The sequence below is a fragment of the Typopeltis vanoorti genome, chromosome 6, assembly GCF_054136105.1.
Source record: "Typopeltis vanoorti isolate ZY-2024b chromosome 6, IOZ_Tvanoo_1.0, whole genome shotgun sequence".
NCBI classification, from domain to species: domain Eukaryota; kingdom Metazoa; phylum Arthropoda; class Arachnida; order Uropygi; family Thelyphonidae; genus Typopeltis; species Typopeltis vanoorti.
This window is the reverse complement of record NC_143554.1, coordinates 68,873,572-68,882,806: the sequence shown is the minus strand read 5'-3', so window position 1 is coordinate 68,882,806 and position 9,235 is coordinate 68,873,572. Positions and strand designations below refer to the sequence as shown.

Below are 9,235 nucleotides of genomic sequence, written 5' to 3'. Positions count from 1 at the left end.
GATTGCGTGAAATTTATTAGTATTTCTATCAAAAAAAAAAATCAGCTTACGCCTTTTTATTCCCGTATAGGGAGTAGGCGAGGTAGTTTTAGCCCTATCTAACTTTTGGAGACTGAGTGGGCAGTTCAATACCCAATCAGAGATAGCTGACCCATGGCTATCACTAATTAAGCAGTACACAGTGAAGAGAATGGCTCAACAAGTGCCGCCATCTCGTGGTCCCTAACAATATATTTAATGTCTGAAATAGTGTGGGTTCTACGGTCGATTTTCTTAGGTTTACGGGAAGAAAAAACCAGCTTGCCCGTGCCAGAGATCGACTAAAAATACTTAAAAAAATCTAGACTCGAAAGCAAATCTTCCTTCTTGTGGTGAAGTGTGGTGTGCAAATACCACATCCACTGAGCTACACAGGCTCAGTTTATCTTGATATTAATATACTGTACTTCGTTTTGGTTTTTTTTTTCGCTTTCGTCGAATGATAAAATTCATTTATTTTTCTTGGGCGACATTAGCGCCCCTATCAGTTTTATTGTTGTCACCTTATATTTTCCCGTATTATTACTTTATTATTTTAAAATATGTAGGAATAATAAAATGGACTAACCTTCATGTAAAATATACTTCATCTACGATGTTATAAAGGAAACAGTACAAGAATATAGTAAGTTTTATTATGATTGATGCTGTATTTTGTTAGAATTCGCCATTTCTAATATTTTCATTATGCACACAAGCATGTGAAGTATTTGAGAAATTTAATTTAGAAAGATGAAATTTCAATGTCAATAATATCTATTTTATGTTGAAATTTTGACTACAATGTTAATGTAATGCAATCAATAAATCTGTGAACTTACCAGTTTGGAACACGATTGCAGTGCTTTTTTTTTTTTCATAAAAAGTAAAAATAGCAGGCAAAGAAGGTGACTCGCTTAATAAACGTAGCAAAAGTGCAGTATGGCTGGCAGTTAGCCAATGCGGTTAAGGGAGAAGAAGAAAAAAAAAACACCTAAGGAATTTTTTCGATAGGTGGCCAGTAGAAGAAAGAATGATTATGGAAGGATGGCACTGATTGGAGGAATGATAACCATTGCGGAGGATATCGTTGAGATATTTAATGAGCAATTATAAAGGTATTTCGTTCTTGTGAATGTGACGTCATGCTGAACTTGAATGCAGTGGGAGAGGAGGAAGAGGAACTGTTTGTTAGAGAGGTTAGTTAGGACCATGATTGGGTAGACAACAGAAAAATACTCTTTGGTAGCCAGCATGTATTTGTTAACGGAAGATCGTGCAAAGGCCATTGATAAATTGCCACATGACATTGGAACGAATGGGCTGAAGAGTAGATTAGCTCACTGGATTTCTATTTATTTTGTATGTAAATGATAAGAGAGGTATGAATGGCAATATGCGGTTTTTTTTTTTTTTTTTGCAGATGATGCAAAGTTGGGAAGAACTATTAGGAGTAGAGTGGATGTTGTGGCTTTGCAAGAGGACTTGAATACACTGACTGAATGGATAAATACATGATGATATCAGATGAATATTACAAAGGTTTTGAAATTTGGGAATCAGAGATGGGATGTAGAGTACACAATTGGTGGGAATATCTTGGAAGAGGTAGAGGAGATGAGAGATCTGAGTGTGATTATGGAGACATAAAATTTCTGGGATATGTTGCTAAAATTGTTAGGACAGCACAGCGGATAATGGTAATGATGACTTGTAGAAGTAAGGATGTTATAGTTCCTTTGTATAAGACAGATCAGGTCACATATGGATTACCATGGAGAGATTTGGTCAACTGGTTTTTCAAAATATGAAGATGTATTGGAAAAGGTCCAAAGACGATTGACAAAGGTGATTTGTAGTGGAATGTTGAGTATGAAGACAGATTGAGAAAATGCAATTTGCAGAAATTGGTGGATAGAAGGAGAAGGGGGGGATGATCGAGACATATAAGCTGTTAAGAGGTTATTACCAGATTAATGTCAGAGAGGTTTTGCATAGAATGGGTGAAGATAGGGAGATAACAAGAGGTCATTCCTAGAAGCTGTATAAGGAGAGTGGGAGCAAGGAGATAAGGAGCAGATTTTTTTTGCATGGAGAATGGTGAGTGATTGGAATGTGTTGCCCGAAAGAGTGTTGAGCGCAGAGACAGTGAACATATTAAAGGCGCCATCTGATAAACTGTGTACTAATTCCATGGAGGTTTTTATAATAATAATAATAAAGGTAATAAGAGGTTATTACCAGATTAATGTCAGAGAGGTTTTGCATAGAATGGGTGAAGATAGGGAGATAACAAGAGGTCATCCCTGTAAGCTGTATAAGGAGAGTGGGAGCAAGGAGATAAGGAGCAGATTTTTTTTGCATGGAGAATGGTGAGTGATTGGAATGTGTTGCCCGAAAGAGTGTTGAGCGCAGAGACAGTGAACATATTAAAGGCGCCATCTGATAAACTGTGTACTAATTCCATGGAGGTTTTTATAATAATAATAATATTGTGTTAATGATTCTGCCGTTCACATCGAAGCGAAATCACTATTATTATTTCTTATTATTTCACATCACCACCACCACAATTTTGATCTAAATTAGAAAAAATATTAAGCCCCGCCCGTTTTTGTTATGCGCGTATTTATTATGCGTGTGATATGTTTGCACTGGTTTTTGAAGTCGTCAAGAATATTATTATTACGGGCAACTCCAGGGAGACCTTAGACTCATCGAGGGAGGCCCCAAATCATATTCATCACAACTATTCGACATTCATATAGTATCTATCATACCTCGCCCTAAACTCATTCACTGTCACAGCATCCACCCCACACTCTAGCAACCCATTCCACTCATTCACCACTCTAAAAGTAAACTAGTTATGGCATTTTTTAAAAACCATAAATAGAATACTTTAGTCATAAAAAAGTAGCAAACATCCGCTTAATTTTGTCTGTGCCGCATCCTCTTAGAGTAATCACCTTATTACGTTCACGAAAATTCTAGAAACCAGAAATATTTGACAGCTTCGAGCAATACCTTAAGAAGAAAAAGCGATCTATTCAAAATCAAGTGGATATTTGTTGAAAATTAGTATTCCTGCAAAATTACTAGTGGACATAATTCCTCCACAGGCTGCCACGTAGGGAAGTGGAAGAAGTGCAGAAATGAGCGCTCCCTGCTAGATTTTCTGTGTCCGTATACAAGCTTATCATAAAAATACCATTGCCCATTCTGGATTAAAGCGTCCCACTCAACACTGTTTAACAAACGCTCGCAAAATTGTTTAAAATTTAACAGTCGGCCGGCTCCAACACACCACTGTGATATACCTGCTTTGAAAGAAGTCAACGGACACCATAGTGTGAGAAACAAACAATCATGACGCCTACCTTAATAAGATGTAGAACCTCCTTTCTCTGCGATGACTGCAGCAATCCTACTGGCATACTTTCCAGTGTACGATAGCGATCAATGAGAATTTTGGACAATTCTTCCTGTATGCATGTAAATGAGGTCCTGGGTCCACTGTGGGGGGCAGACGTCTCTTGACTTCACCCGACGCTCAAGTTCATCCCACACATGTTCAGTAGGATTGAGATCAGAACTTTTTGGAGGCAGTCAATTGTGGTGACCTTCGTCTCCACAAACTACTCAATTACAGCAGCCTTATGACATGTACATTGTCTTGCTGGAAGAAACAATGATCAGTTCCGTAGAAACGCCACCTACAAAGTAAAAGCATTGCTTCCTACTTTGTTCAGATACCTCTCAGAGTTCAGTGATCGTGGCACCATAAGCAGAGGTCCGAGTCCAAACCAGAAAAAACAGGACGTACCATCACACCGCAACCTCCGAATTTCATAGATGTGGTTATGCACTCTGGTAAGAGGCGTTCAGTGGATATCGGCGACACCCACACCTGTTAGCCAGAGGGTGTAGCGTGATTTGTCGCTGTAAAGTAGTACAAGGAGCGTGCACAGTAGGACACAGAAGCACGCTTCTTGCACTACTGAAGACGACGCTGCATGTTGGTTTGGGTAACGTGAGACTTGTGGGCATATTGCGGTCTCACTATAAAAATCCATGTGAGCCTTGGTGCTGAATGTTTTTGTGCAGATACATGTTCCATTCGATGCCTGAAAACCTATCAGATGCTAGTGAACGTGTCTTACCTGAGTGCGTAACCCTTACTATGAAATTCGGAGGTGGCGGTGTGATGGTATGGTTCTGTTTTTCTTGGTTTGATCTTAGACCTCTGTTTGTAGTGCCATAGTCACTGAAATTTGAGAGGTATCTGAACAAAGTAGGAAGCAATGCTTCCTGCTTTGTGATGACGTTTCTATGGAACTGACCATTGTATCTTTCATTAAGACAATGCATGGTGGCATAAGGTTGCTGTTGTAACTGCGTGGTTAGTGGACATGAACATCACCACAATTTACTGGCCTCCATAGAGTCCTGATCTCAACCCCTATTGAATATCTGTGTGATGAACTTGAGTGTTGGATGAAATCAATGGACCTCTTCCCCACAACAATTCAGGACCTCATTACATGCCTACAGGAAGAATAGTCCAAAATTTCTATTGATCGCTATCGTGCGCTTGTGGAAAGTATGCCCGTAGGATTGCTGCAGTCATCACGCCGAAAGGAGATCCTACATCTTATTAAGGTGGGCGCCGTGGCCGTTTGTTCCTCAGTATACTTGGAAAATACTCAATGAGGAAAGCTGTTCCACAGAAAGGAGGTAAACGGAATAAAATACGACTGGAAGTTACAGGTCCGGTGAGTCTGCAGTTGAACTGTAAAGAAGAATTGCAGTACAACTCGTGTTGTAGGCGTAGCAGAAATGGGGCATAATAAATGCTGGTGCTGCTCAACAGTGACCGCCGAAATATCTGTAGGAGATACACAATACTGAACTGACCATCAGAAACAGTGGCGTAAGTGAAGTAGTCGTAAATGAACGGAAGCGCTCTCTTTCCTAGACTGTATCTAGTATTTTCAGAGAAGTTTAGATTTCTACAGAGCAAGCGAAAAAAAGTATGCCCAGGACCATTCCGTGGGTTTGCGCCGCCTGGATGCAAAATTTTTGTGCTCCCTCCTTCCACAAACAGTTCAATGTATTATTTATTCCCTATTTTTTAACGTGTTCGATTATACTGCCCCCAAATTGTAACGCCCGGGTTCATTGCACCCCGGTACGGAATACTAAGAATAAGACTAAAATTAAGGGGATATTATATCCCACATAGTTTTAAAACCGAATAAGAAACTCAAAGATTGGAATCAGAGAGTTTCTTGCCGAATATAGTAAACTATATAAAGTATCGGCGAACACTAGCGTTAGCCAATGCAAGTGATCCTAGTACGTAGTACAATCTCGGGCAACTCGTTGCAAAGGTGAGTAAAGTTCAGATCGCTATTCTTAGGTATTTTCCATAATGTAAAAACACATTTCCTAGGAAATGTATGCTGTTATTACATTATGGAGGGAGGTCACTATCCAGTCCGGTTTCAGCCTTATGAGTAAGTAAAGCCGTCTCTAAAAATTCGGACGATCCCTAGGCCACTCAATAGTAGGCGAAAGACCGTCTATCTCAGCGTTGGCCCCACTCAGTGATGGCCTTCCACCCACACGCCACCACCGAGCAGAACCGCTCAAATTCCGAAGAAAATCATTCACCGACAAAACCCCTCAGCGGGCCGTGCCGTAGAACATTTTCCCCAGAGACTCAAATTGCTCCCTTAAGGCAAAAACCCTGAGGGAGCGAACTCATAATAGCCCCCACCGGTTTCAGCCTTATGAGTAAGTAAAGCCGTCTCTAAAAATTCGGACGATCCCTAGGCCACTCAATAGTAGGCGAAAGACCGTCTATCTCAGCGTTGGCCCCACTCAGTGATGGCCTTCCACCCACACGCCACCACCGAGCAGAACCGCTCAAATTCCGAAGAAAATCATTCACCGACAAAACCCCTCAGCGGGCCGTGCCGGAGAACATTTTCCCCGGAGACTCAAATTGCTCCCTTAAGGCAAAAACCCTAAGGGAGCGAACTCATAATAGCCCCCACCGGTTTCAGCCTTATGAGTAAGTAAAGCCGTCTCTAAAAATTCGGACGATCCCTAGGCCACTCAATCGTGGGCGAAAGACCGTCCATCTCAGCGTTGGCTCCACTCAGTGATGGCCTTCCACCCACACGCCACCACCGAGCAGAACCGCTCAAATTCCGAAGAAAATCGTTCACCGACAAAGCCCCTCAGCGGGCCGTGCCGGAGACTCAAATTGCTCCCTTAAGGCAAAAACCCCAAGGGAGCGAACTCATAATAGCCCCCACTGGTTTCAGCCTTTTTTGAGGCTTCATCAGTGAGTAGCTAGACCTAATACCGAAGTGTATAGCGAAAAGAACTTATATACTCTGCGAACGAGTTTTCCAAGTAGGTGCAACCATTAAGTTACTTAAGTATAAAGAGCTAATAAGCTTCATTTCGGCAATGAAAACATTACTAAAATTAAGGGGATATTAGATCCCACATAGTTTTAAAACCGAATAAGAAACTCAAAGATTGGAATCAGAGAGTTTCTTGCCGAATATAGTAAACTATAAAGTATCGGCGAACACTAGCGTTAGCAAATGCAAGTGATCCTAGTACGTAGTACAATCTCGGACAACTCGTTGCAAAGGTGAGTAAAGTTCAGATCGCTATTCTTAGGTATTTTCCATAATGTAAAAACACATTTCCTAGGAAATGTATGCTGTTATTACATTATGGAGGGAGGTCACTATCCAGACCGGTTTCAGCCTTTTTTGAGGCTTCATCAGTGAGTAGCTAGACCTAATACCGAAGTGTATAGCGAAAAGAACTTATATACTCTGCGAACGAGTTTTCCAAGTAGGTGCAATCATTAAGTTACTTAAGTATAAAGAGCTAATAAGCTTCATTTCGGCAATGAAAACATTACTAAAATTATTTTCATTTTTCATTGCCGAAATGAAGCTTATTAGCTCTTTATACTTAACTAAGAATAAGAGCCTGAGTATGCCAGTATGCCAAGTTTTCTGGAAGCAGAAGATTCTATAGAAGTGATGTGATTATGTCACATCAGTGGTGTAGCTAGAGCTTTTGCCGTCTCTCTCAATGCACCCCAAAAATACTACAAAAAGTCAAAACGACGTATAGGGAAATAAATTAAAACACTATGTTTATTTTTCCAGTAAAACTTTAATTTCAACATTCTAAAATGCTATTTTTCTTGCTTTTCTGTTTGCAGAATCGTCGATGACATTTTCGAAGTCTATTTCATAGTAATGTAGGTAATTCTTAATCAATTTTATTTAGAAAAACTCCTCTCACAACTAGCAACACTTACAGCAATTGTGAGGAAAATTCCCAGTAGTATTACAATATTTTGAACTGAGTTCTCGAAACTGTATTTTATAATTAACTGCAAAAGTTCGAAAAGGTTCAAATGCCGCCCAGGGCAGATCTCTCCCCCCCCCTCCCAGCTACTCCTCTGTGTCACATCACTTCTATGTGATATAATCACAATAAATACTAGGAATAAGAGTCAGTCCACTAAGAGAGATTTTTGAAAAAGACATCGGAAAATATTCTGTTTCTTTTATGTTTAAGCCTAAGAGAGAATCTATTGCCCTCCTTGTTGTGCTGTTGATACCTTATTTTAGGGAAGGGAACCAACATTTCCATCTAAAACCACTGACTAATTTCGTTTCGCGCGATTTTTTTTTTTTCTAGGACTATTGTTATAGCATTTACCACAAACATTTATTCCTGATATTAGATAATTCTGAATATAATATCATGAAACCACTACAGATATAAAATCCTCAGTTGAAAAATACACCGAGATCTAAAGAATTCTTGAAAATGAGTCTACGGTCGCTTCCTTCCGATAGTGTGATGTCATTTAAAAATGGATGGCAATTTCTCGCATTGAGCGGTTTCACGGTTAGGTACATAGTATACTCTGTAGCAGGGTTTCTCAAACTGTGTTCCGCGAGAAGTTCTGGAATTTGTCATTTTAGTTTTCTAAGCATTTTTCATGAAGAAATATTTTATAATAGAAATATTCTGAGGAGAATAATACTCGCGAATATGCCGAATAGCTCAAACCCAGAACCCATAATATCATCTGTGTATCGTTAATTTTCACACATCGAAACATTTCAACATTTGGGAAAGGGAATAACGATGTTTATGATGGGTCAAAAATTGCCTGCAAGCGGATTATAACAATGGTGGCATATTCTCTGTTCTCAAAACTGAAGGAAATGACATCGGTGTAGCAAATGTCAGTGACCAAGCAGCATATTTTTAAACATGGAAATATTCATGAAATATCGTTAATTTTCATAAATCGAAATCTTTCAACAATCGGGAAAGAGAATACCGACTTTTATAACCGATCATAAAAAATTGCCTGCAAGCCGATTACAACAATGGGCGGCGTGTTCTCAAAACTGGAAGAAATAACATCTGCGTTGCAAGTGTCAGTGACCAAGTTATCAAGGAAGTATAAAGAAATTATTTCCACTGAAATTGAAGATCAACGTTCTCAAATCTGTATCTTGTTCCCAGATCTAATAATACTGAATACTTTCTTTGCAAGTTCGTATTGCAGTGTGTAATTCTGAAACCGGAGTGCCGTGATTTTTTTAAAATTAACAGGAATACAGATTTAAATTCTAATATGAATAAGAGACAAGGCACTTTGTTTAATTTTGGCATTAAGAAATCTCTTATTGAAGGTGTTTGTGACGGAACAGATAGTGAGTCATCCACCTCAAGTCTATAAAGATCTCCAGGATGTACAAAAGGAGGGAAAAACTACCAGCACACAGGAGAAAAAGTCTGCATTCACTCGCAAGTACTTATAATAATATTATAAATATATTTGGTGATCAGAATAGGATATGTCAATGAAAAGCAGCACAAATTAATTTAATGATGGTTTATTAATTGACTTTAAGTCAATTAAATTAAACTTTAATTAATGTTGAATTAATTGTTAATTAATTTAAATTAAACTGTAATAATAAAAATTATCTAAAGTACCAATTAATTATTAATTAATACATTACAAAATAACCAAGGTGTTCCCTGAAATTTTCAGGATTTGTGAAGTGTTCCGTCGTAGAAAAAGTTTGAGAAACCCTGATCCATAGTATTGTGGCACCATCTAGCGACAAAGTGTATAATCCACAAT

At 39.0% G+C, this 9,235-nt stretch overlaps 1 long non-coding RNA gene across 1 annotated transcript in view; it reads left to right on the top strand.

Annotated features, from left to right (window-relative positions):
• The first annotated feature begins 557 nt into the window (after positions 1 to 557).
• Positions 558 to 9,235, top strand: part of LOC150105515 (uncharacterized) — a 227,578-nt gene continuing 218,900 nt past the window's right edge. The window contains exon 1 of the long non-coding RNA XR_016548487.1: positions 558 to 664. This is a non-coding gene — a long non-coding RNA (uncharacterized LOC150105515). The remainder of the gene's footprint in view (positions 665 to 9,235) is intronic.